Source organism: Vigna unguiculata, chromosome 11 (genome assembly GCF_004118075.2).
Source record: "Vigna unguiculata cultivar IT97K-499-35 chromosome 11, ASM411807v1, whole genome shotgun sequence".
Classification (NCBI taxonomy): Eukaryota; Viridiplantae; Streptophyta; class Magnoliopsida; order Fabales; family Fabaceae; genus Vigna; species Vigna unguiculata.
The window spans coordinates 11421617-11431155 of record NC_040289.1 but is presented as its reverse complement, the minus strand read 5'-3'; the positions used below and the strand labels follow the sequence as shown (position 1 = coordinate 11431155).

The window sequence follows — 9539 nt, the reverse complement described above, 5'->3', positions numbered from 1 at the left end:
AACAAACTTATGCACTTAACTTCTATAGCTTATGGAGAAACTCAATGCATTTTTTTCTTGTTTTCTTCTTCTACAAGTACTTATGTAGAAGTTTATCATGAATTTAAATAATAAAAATGTGACTGATAAATTTCTCCATGGTTTAGGAAAACTTGAGAAATGGTTCCCTAGTAGCTATAAAGGTTTTATTACTTGCATCATCAACACTAGGAGTCCAGGAATATTTGAAAGAAATCAAGGTGATCTTTAGTATAGAGCATGAGAATCTAATTAAATTGCATGAATGTTGTATGGAAGACGACCACAAAATTTTGGTATATGGTTATCTTAAGAGTAAGAGTCTAGAACAAACACTTAATGGTAATTGAATGTTGGGCCTGGACAACAATACACAGGCCCACTCCGCTGCTTCTCTGATTTCTCCTGATGCTTCCACACCAACCACGTACACACTTTACCTCACCTACCCTCTTTCACCTTTTCTCCGTTCTCTCTCTTCACTCTCTGCTTCACACTCGAAGTTTCTTCATCATTCTCCACAAAGCTTCTTCTCCATTCTCCACTCCACCGTCAAGCTGAGTCCTCCTTCTTCTAACTCTCTCTTTGATAGCCACGTTTCTCTCTATTCTCACTCATTCACTATTTCTTTTCTATTTGCAGGACACGTACCAGCTTTCGTCAAACTGGAATAATGAAGAAGAAAGGAAAACAGCAAGGAAAAGATACTTTCAGAGAGAAGGTAAAATCGCTTTTTGAATATGCGTGTGTATCTCTTCATTACATGAAACTGAAGCAAGTATTTATATGTTGTTAGTTTGTTCTATTTCTAACAGAAACAAAACTGAAACTAGAACTAATTCTTTTTGGTTACAACTGTCAACACCCCCCCTTAATCCAAAAATTCTAGGATAGTCATCCCAAGATCCTTCCTCAGTTTGGCGAACCTTGCTTGCTTTAGAGGCTTGGTGAAAATGTCCGTTGTTTGCTCTTTTGTGTGATAGTACGTCAGCGTCAACTTCACTTTGCTCACTTGATCACGAAGAAAATGGAACTTCGTGTCAATATGTTTGCTCCTTCCATGTAGTGTAGGGTTCTTTGATAGGTTGATTGCAAATTTGTTATCAATATTGAGCTGAACTGGTTTCATGTATTCCAGCTTCAACTCCTTCAAAACTTCTTCCAGCCATATACTCTAACAAGCTGCTTTTGAGGCAGCTATGTACTCTGCTTCGCATGATGACAAGGCCACAACATTTTGCTTCTTTGAGCACTAAGAGATTGGTGCACTCAAATATCTGAATAAGTACCCATATGTACTTCTTCTCTCAACTCTATCCCCACACCAGTCTGAGTCTGAAAATGCCTCAAGCATTGCTCCATTCTGGTTATCTGCCTTTGGGAAGAAAATTCCCAAATCTGTAGTGCCTTTTAGGTACCTTAGGATGTGTTTAGCAATTGCCAAGTGGGGTGTTCTAGGGTCATGCATGAATCTGCTGATCAGACCTACTCCATAGCTCAAATCTGGCCTGCTATTACATAGAAACCTAAGTGAACCTACTATCTGCTTGTACAAAGTTCCATCTACCACTTCAACCTCCTTTTCTTCTGTCAGTTTTATTCCAGGCAACACTGGAATTATAGCCTCATTGCACTCTTCCATCTTGAATCTCTTCAGAATCTCCTATGCGTATTTCTTCTGGTGTAGAAACACACCACTAGGAGTGTGTACAAACTCTAGCCCAAGAAAATAGTTCAGTGTTCCTAAATCTGTCATCTCAAACTCAGCCTTCATCTTTTCTTTAAATTCTCCAACCTCTGCATCTTCATTTCCTGTAATGATTAAGTCATCAACATACAAGCACACAATGAGTGTATTTGTATGACTTGTGTGTTTCACATACACACCGAATTCAACTGTGCATTTCATAAATCCCAGTTTGGCTAGAACTGCATCAATCAACTTGTTCCAGGCTCTAGGGGCTTGCTTGAGCCCATACAAAGCCTTTCTTAATCTGTACACAAGGTGCTTTCTCCCTTCCTTCTCAAAACCAGGTGGTTGTACAATGTATACCTCCTCTTCTAGTGGGCCATTAAGGAAGGCTGACTTCACATCCATTTGAACCATCTTCCAGCCTTTAGAACTTGCTACTGCTGTAACTAGCCTCATGGTCTCCATCCTAGCTACAAGGGCAAATACCTCTGTGTAGTCAATTCCTTCTTGTTGTAGGAAGCCCTTTGCTACCAATCTGGCCTTATACTTAGCAACACTTCCATCAGGTTTCAACTTTAGCTTGAAAACCCACTTCACATCAATAGGTAGTTTATCTTGTGGCAGTGTAACTAATTCCCATGTTCTATTTTTCTCAATTGCCTCCACCTCCTCTTTCATAGCATTCCTCCATTCTCTCACCTTTAGAGCTTCCTTCCAGGTTATGGGTTCTGTGTCAGGCATCAAAGCTTGGTGAACTAGATCATCGGTTCCTGTAATTACACCATCTCCAGAAACTTCATGTTCAGCAAGTCTAGTGGAGGGAAACCTCATCCTCTGAGTCCTTCTGTTGTCTGAAACAACAATTGAATGCTTAGTTTTATCCTCAAGAACACATGGAATATGTGTTACCGTATTCTCCTTCTCTTCCCAACTCCAGCTGGTTGTCTCATCTACTACCACATCCTTGCTAATCACCACTGTTTGCCTTTCTGGGTCATATAGCTTGTATGCACCTGTTGGATGGTACCCAATCAGGATCAGGGACTCACTCTTGTCATCTAGTTTCTTTCTCTTCTCATCTGGAATATGTCTATAGCATATTGACCCAAAAATCTTCAAGTGTTGCACGTGTGGCTTGACACCAGACCAAGCCTCTTCTGGTGTCACAAACCTTAGTCTTTTGGTTGGGCACCTATTAAGAATGTAGGCAGCAGTAGTTACTGCCTCTCCCCAATAGCCATTTGGTAGGCCTTTACCTTTCAACATACACCTTATCATATCAACCAACATCCTGTTTCTCCTCTCAGCCAGCCCATTGTGTTGTGGTGTATAGAGGGCAGTCACTTCATGCACTATCCCCTTTTCTTCACAAAACTTGCTGAACTCTCTGGACTTATATTCACCACCTCCATCAGTCCTCAAAATTTTTAACCTGCTGTCAGCCTGTCTTTCAACACGGGCACAAAACCTTTCAAAAACAGAAAACACCTCTCCTTTCTCCTTTATCAAGTACACCCATATTTTCCTCGAAAACTCATCTACAAATGTGAGGAAGTATTTGTTTCCTCCTAGTGATGGTGTGTCTAGGGGACCACACACATCAGAATGCACCACTTCCAGTACTTGTTTGGCTCTTTTTGGTGCAGAGTCTGTAATGCCTTCCTGGGCTGTTTGCCAATCACACACCCTTCATAGATTTTGGCTGGTAACTCAATCTATGGTAGCCCTTCCACCATTTTCTTGCTATTGAGTTGGTTCAGGCTTTTAAAATTCAGGTGACCATATTTGTAATGCCACAACCAACTCTCATCCTTCACATTAGCAGCTGCTAGGCACTGTATTTCAGTAGTGTCTAGATTCACCTTAAATGTTCTGTTCTTGGATAGCGGTGCCCTAATCACGAGCCTCTGCTGTGAGTCATAAATCTCAATCAATTTTTGCTACATGTTCATGGTGTAGCCTTTCTCTAAAAGTTGTCCAAGGCTGAGTAAATTATTCTTCATGCTTGGCACGTATAGAACATCATTCATGTAGGCCACCTTGCCATCCTTCCTTGTGATCATCACCTTTCCAATTCCTTTTGCCACAATGGAGCTATTATCTGCAAATTTAACATTGTTTCTCATACATGGATTAAGATCAATCAACCAATTCCTGTTTCCAGTCATATGATTGGAGCACCCTGTATCCAAGTACCAAGACATGATATCCTCTTCACTGCCTGTTGTCGCCATCAGTAATACTTGGTTTGAATCAGACCCATTTCCTTCCTCTTGTGCCATATTTGCTTCTTCTCCTTTTTGCCCCTTCTTTGATTTGTCCTCCTCCCAACACTCATAAGAATAGTGTCCGTATTTTTCACAATTGTAGCAGTGAACTCTTCTTTTATCATATGGTCTCCTGCCACCTTTTCCTCTTCCTCTGTTTTGATATCCGCCTCTACCTTCAGACCCATTGTTCTCAGATTTTTCTTGGGTCTCTGTTTCACTATTTCTGCCACCACTTCTGCCTCTAGATCTACCTCTAGACCTTCCTCTACCTCTGCCTCTCCAGCCACTTCTACCTCTACCTCTAACTTCATAACTCACCTTGGCCTGTAGAGCCTGTTCAGTCACCTTCTCACCATTCTTCCTTTCATTCACTCTCTGTTCATGTGCTTCAAGAGAGTTTTGCAGTTCTTTTATTGTCATAACATCAAGATCCCTTGACTCTTCTATGGCCACCACCACGTGGTCAAATCGTGGAGTTAAAGTCCTCAAAACTTTCTTTACAATTCTGCTGTCTTCTATGTTCTCATCACACGCTCTCATGGCATTGGTGATCACCTGCAATCTGTCAAAATACTCTGCCACAGACTCCTTTTCTGTCATAGAGAGAAGTTCATATTGCATTCTCAAGGATTGCAGTTTCACCTTCTTCATTTTCCCAGAATTTCCATACCCATTTTGTAAGATCTCACAAACCTCTTTTGTTGTAACAACTTTTGAGATTTTCTGAAAGATAGGGGCAACAACACATTGATGCAGCAATACACAAGCCTTACAGTCCAACTTCTTCATCTCCTTGTATGTTTTCTTGACTTCTTCATCAGCATTCTTGGGTGGTTCTTTGAAACCCACTTTCACGACCTCATCAATTTCTTGAAATCCAAGAATAGCGTCCATCTTTACACACCAATCATCATAGCCCTTTCCATCAAATATGGGTAAGCTTCCCGGGATCAAACCTCCACTAGCCATGAGTAGAGCACACAACAATATTCCCAATATTCCCTTTCTTGAACCTTGCTCTAGATACTACTCTGTTGGGCCTGGACAACAATACACAGGCCCACTCCGCTGCTTCTCTGATTTCTCCTGATGCTTCCACACCAACCACGTACACACTTTACCTCACCTACCCTCTTTCACATTTTCTCCGTTCTCTCTCTTCACTCTCTGCTTCATACTCGAAGCTTCTTCATCATTCTCCACAAAGCTTCTTCTCCATTCTCCACTCCACCGTCAAGCTGAGTCCTCCTTCTTCTAACTCTCTCTTTGATAGCCATGTTTCTCTCTATTCTCACTCATTCACTATTTCTTTTCTATTTGCAGGACACGTACCAGCTTTCGTCAAACTGGAATAATGAAGAAGAAAGGAAAACAGCAAGGAAAAGATACTTTCAGAGAGAAGGTAAAATCGCTTTTTGAATATGCGTGTGTATCTCTTCATTACATGAAACTGAAGCAAGTATTTATATGTTGTTAGTTTGTTCTATTTCTAACATAAATAAAACTGAAACTGGAACTATTTTTTTTTTGTTACAACTGTCAACATTCATGCCATGTGTTATGTGAATGAATTGTTAAAACAACTATCTTAATTATGAATTAATCTGTTTGAGTTTACAGGTGCAGGCCACAAAACATCCAATTTAGTTGACCCACAAGAAGAAAAATTTGTATAGGTGTTGATAGGGGCCTTGCGTTTCTTAATGAAGAGGTTCAGCCCCACTTTATCCATAGAAAGATACAAGCAACCAAAGTACTACTTGGCAAAGATCTCCGGCCAAAAATTTCACATTTTTGGCTTGCAAAGCTTATCCCACCCATTGTATGTTTTCCTTTTGAAGGGTAAGCTTACCATTTTGTTTTCAATTAGCTCATGTTGTGAAATTTCAGAATTTTCAGGTTTATTAGTATTTTTTCCTCCATCTTGTTCTTATTTGTTCTTCTAATTTGATTTTGTAGTGGTTATGTGGCACTAGAACATGGAGTCCGAAATAAAGTGACAACAAAATCAGACGTTTATAGCTTTGGAGCTCTATTATTAGAAATTGTTAGTGGGAGGCTTAACCGAATAGGACATTTGCCTGTTGAAGAACACAATCTTTTCATTAGGGTAAGTAGTAGCACCTTCCTTTATGAAAATATGGATCCTTCTCTCACATATCTTTGAATTTGAATTGAAAATGGAAGTGGGGTTAGTGGTACTAATAGAATATTAATGTTCATCACCATTAAGTGGATGGAAACTCAAAAGTGAAAGTGTCTTACAGGCTTCTCTTGCTTGAGGTTGGAGAGACAGAAAAGTTAATGGATGCTTCTCTAAATGGAGACTTCAATGTTGAGGAGGCCATCAGATTTTGTAAGATTGTTTTCCTTTGCATTCAAGATTATCCTTAGCTACGACCCTCAATGTCCATTGTGCTTCAAATGCTTATAGGCGAAAAGGATGTGAATAAGAAGAATATAAGAAAACCAAACATAACATTTGACTATGTGCAAAGGCCGTAAGTGCATACAAACGAAAGGTCAAGTATGAAGAAAATGGTAAAATTTTGTTAGCTGAAGGGTTTAGGGTTTCTTTTGCTACCGTGACCTTCACTACAATATTTGATCTAAGTAATTAATTTGATTATTACTAGGTAGCCTTGATTCACCCTCCTTATTCTAAAGCAGCCAATCTTTGTTGCCATTTTTGGCTACAAACCAACATTGAGCTTGTATCATAGTTTAGCTTCTTCAACATACGTTGGATTTCTCCTTGAAGTTGAGCCAAAACAAAAGATTTTTGGTACTCATTAAGTTTTGTGTACAATTTATATGATAGATTATTGATTTTTAATGTATAGGATAGTTTGGTACTCATTATTGATTTTATATGTGACTATAAAATGGGATTATCAGAAATTATTTTTATTGTGAACAAACTTAGCTTTGAAGGAATTTAACTCCAAAATGCTATGAACAAACACAATTTTGTGATTAAATCAAGACCATATTCTTACGAAATTTTTTTCAATGTAATCGAATTTAAATTATTAATAAAATTCAATTTGTTGACTTGAACTTGATCCTAATTTCAAAATAGTTTTTTAAAAATTCTCAAACTCTAAACCAATTATTGGCATATGTTCCGATAAAAGAAAGGTTAAACATTTTTTTACCTTCAACAAATATTTGAGAATGCTTTTGAAACTAATTAGCACAAAAAAACGCTCCTCTTGCAAGAGGGAGGTCGTCCGTATTTATAGAGAGAACAATTAGTTTTACATTTGGATATTTTTCCTTTAACTCGGGATATGGTGTTTATAACTACTCATGAGATCGTGGTCTATCTATGGGCGAAAGTTTTGGGCATCTCCTTAGATACTAGGATATATAGATATTTATGCTAGAGTATGGGCCTATGAGCTAAGGTTCAGCTTTGTGTTGTGTGATGTTTATATACTTCGGCCTTCGTTGTGGATGCCTTTTGGGTAACCTCATCTTCTGGTCGAGGTGCTCCCCAAATGCTTCATCTTCTTGAGGTCGACCTCGTCTTCTGGATGAGCTACTTCCCAGGTGTCGTACCCCGTCACTAGGATGAAGACCAACCTCATCCTCTAGATGAACTACTTCCCAAGTGTCTCACCTCGTCACTAGGATGAAGCCCTCATCCTCTGGCTGGGATGCTTCCCAACTGCCTCGTCGCTAGGATGAAGACCGACCTCATCCTTTGGATGAGCTACTTCCCAAGTGCCTCACCTCGTCACTAGGATGAAGACCTCATCTTTTAAATGAGTTGCTTCCTAGGTGCCTCACCTTGTCACTAGGATGAAGACCACATCCTCTGGATGAGCTGCTTCCCAAGTGCCTCTCCACATCCTTAGGATGAAGACCTCATCCTCTGGATGAGCTACTTCCCTGGTCAACTATGTTCATCACCGCTCTAAGGTGTTTGACTTGGGTTGGGTGCTTGATTTTTGCTATAAATTGGGTCGAGACGGTACATCATCTAATCGGTATTTGTTTTTATTGCCATGTTTAGTATTCTAAAAAATAAAAATAAAAACTCGGTATGAACATATTAAGAAGCACCAAAGTTGAAAATTTTTAAAGGTATAATTACTGATTTAGTACCCTAACTTTTTCGGAATGTTCAATTTGGTACCCGAACTTTAGAAATGTTCAATTAGATACCCAAATTTTTTAAACGAGTTTATTCTAGTACCTTCCGTTAAACATTCCTTAACGCTGTTTGGCTTCTGTTGAGATGGCATTGTGCAGCAGAGATGTGGCAGAAATAAGGGTTGTGCACGTGGATTTAGTGGTAAAAAAAATTTACGAAGTAAATAAGTTTGTAAGTAAAAATTTTTCGAAAGTGCGTTATTACTGAATTGGGGAAAGATTAGGGTAGAGAGTGAAATAAACTTATAGCCATACCCCCTAGGCAACTGAACTTGTAGAATATTGTTGTGATTTACTATTGAGTACACAATTTTCTAATGCATTGTTCTGTAGGTATTGGTCTAGGTCCAAGTTCAGCCCAAGACCTATGTCTGACACATTAGTGAATAATATGAGTGGGGCTTTCAATGGTGTGATTGTTGAGGCGAGGAGCAAGCCTATCATAAGTATGATGGAACAAATTAGAGTTTACTTGATGGATAGATGGGCCACCAATAGATCAAAGGTCACTGCATCAGAAGGGCCAATCTGCCCAAAAATTAAATCAAGAATGAAATAGGAATCTAAAGAAACCAAAAATTGGTCACCAAGGTATTTACTCCTGTAATTAGTTTCTTATTATCATGTAATCTTTACATTTTTAGTGCTTAATTTTGAATCAACTTTGCTTTTATCATGGCAGGTGGTCTGCAGAAAATTTTTTTGAGGTTAGGCACACATTCAATGGGGACAAATTTGTTGTGAACCTAGATACTAGGGAGTGCAGCTGTAGAAAATGGAGTATCACAGGGCTCCCTTGCTGTCACTCATTGGTTGTAATGAAATTCCTGAATTTGGATGAAGAAGAGTTCATACCTCTATGCTTCAAGATGTAAACATATGAGGAGACTTACCAACAAACAATATACCCAACCAATGGACAGCACCAGTGGGATGTCACACAATATCCGGATGTTTTGCCTCCACCAAAAAGAATACTACCAGGCAAGCCAAAAAATAAAAGACGTCTAGAAGCTTGGGAATTGAAGAAGAAAGATAAACATGTTATATTTGTGAAGAGATCAGGTGTACGAAAAAAATGTGGCATATGTATGGAACTTGGCCACTTCAAAAAAACTTGCCCTCTACTGCCTAAATAATATGGACCTGCACCTGCACTAGCTGCTGCACCACAATGTGCACCTGCATCTACACCACAGCCTGGACCTGTACCTGCATCTGCATCACCATAGCCTGCTCCCACACCTGCACCTGCACCATAGCTTGCACCTAGACCTGCATATGCATCACCACAACCTGGACCTGCACTTGCATCTACACCAGCCTAGACCTCCACCACCTTTTACACCACAGTATGGACCTGCACCAAATGAGCCAACAACACAGATAACTCATGC

General features: G+C 39.5%; 1 long non-coding RNA gene across 2 annotated transcripts; it reads left to right on the top strand.

The window, feature by feature from the left end:
• The first annotated feature begins 455 nt into the window (after positions 1–455).
• On the top strand, positions 456–8834 carry LOC114170645. Of its 2 annotated transcripts, XR_003601112.1 has the most exons (7): positions 456–739; positions 5305–5383; positions 5602–5823; positions 5941–6091; positions 6249–6337; positions 8476–8733; positions 8825–8834. It is a non-coding gene; the product is annotated as an uncharacterized LOC114170645 (long non-coding RNA). The 2 variants fall into 2 exon arrangements; XR_003601111.1 differs by lacking the exon at positions 6249–6337.
• Positions 8835–9539: the final 705 nt, after the last annotated feature.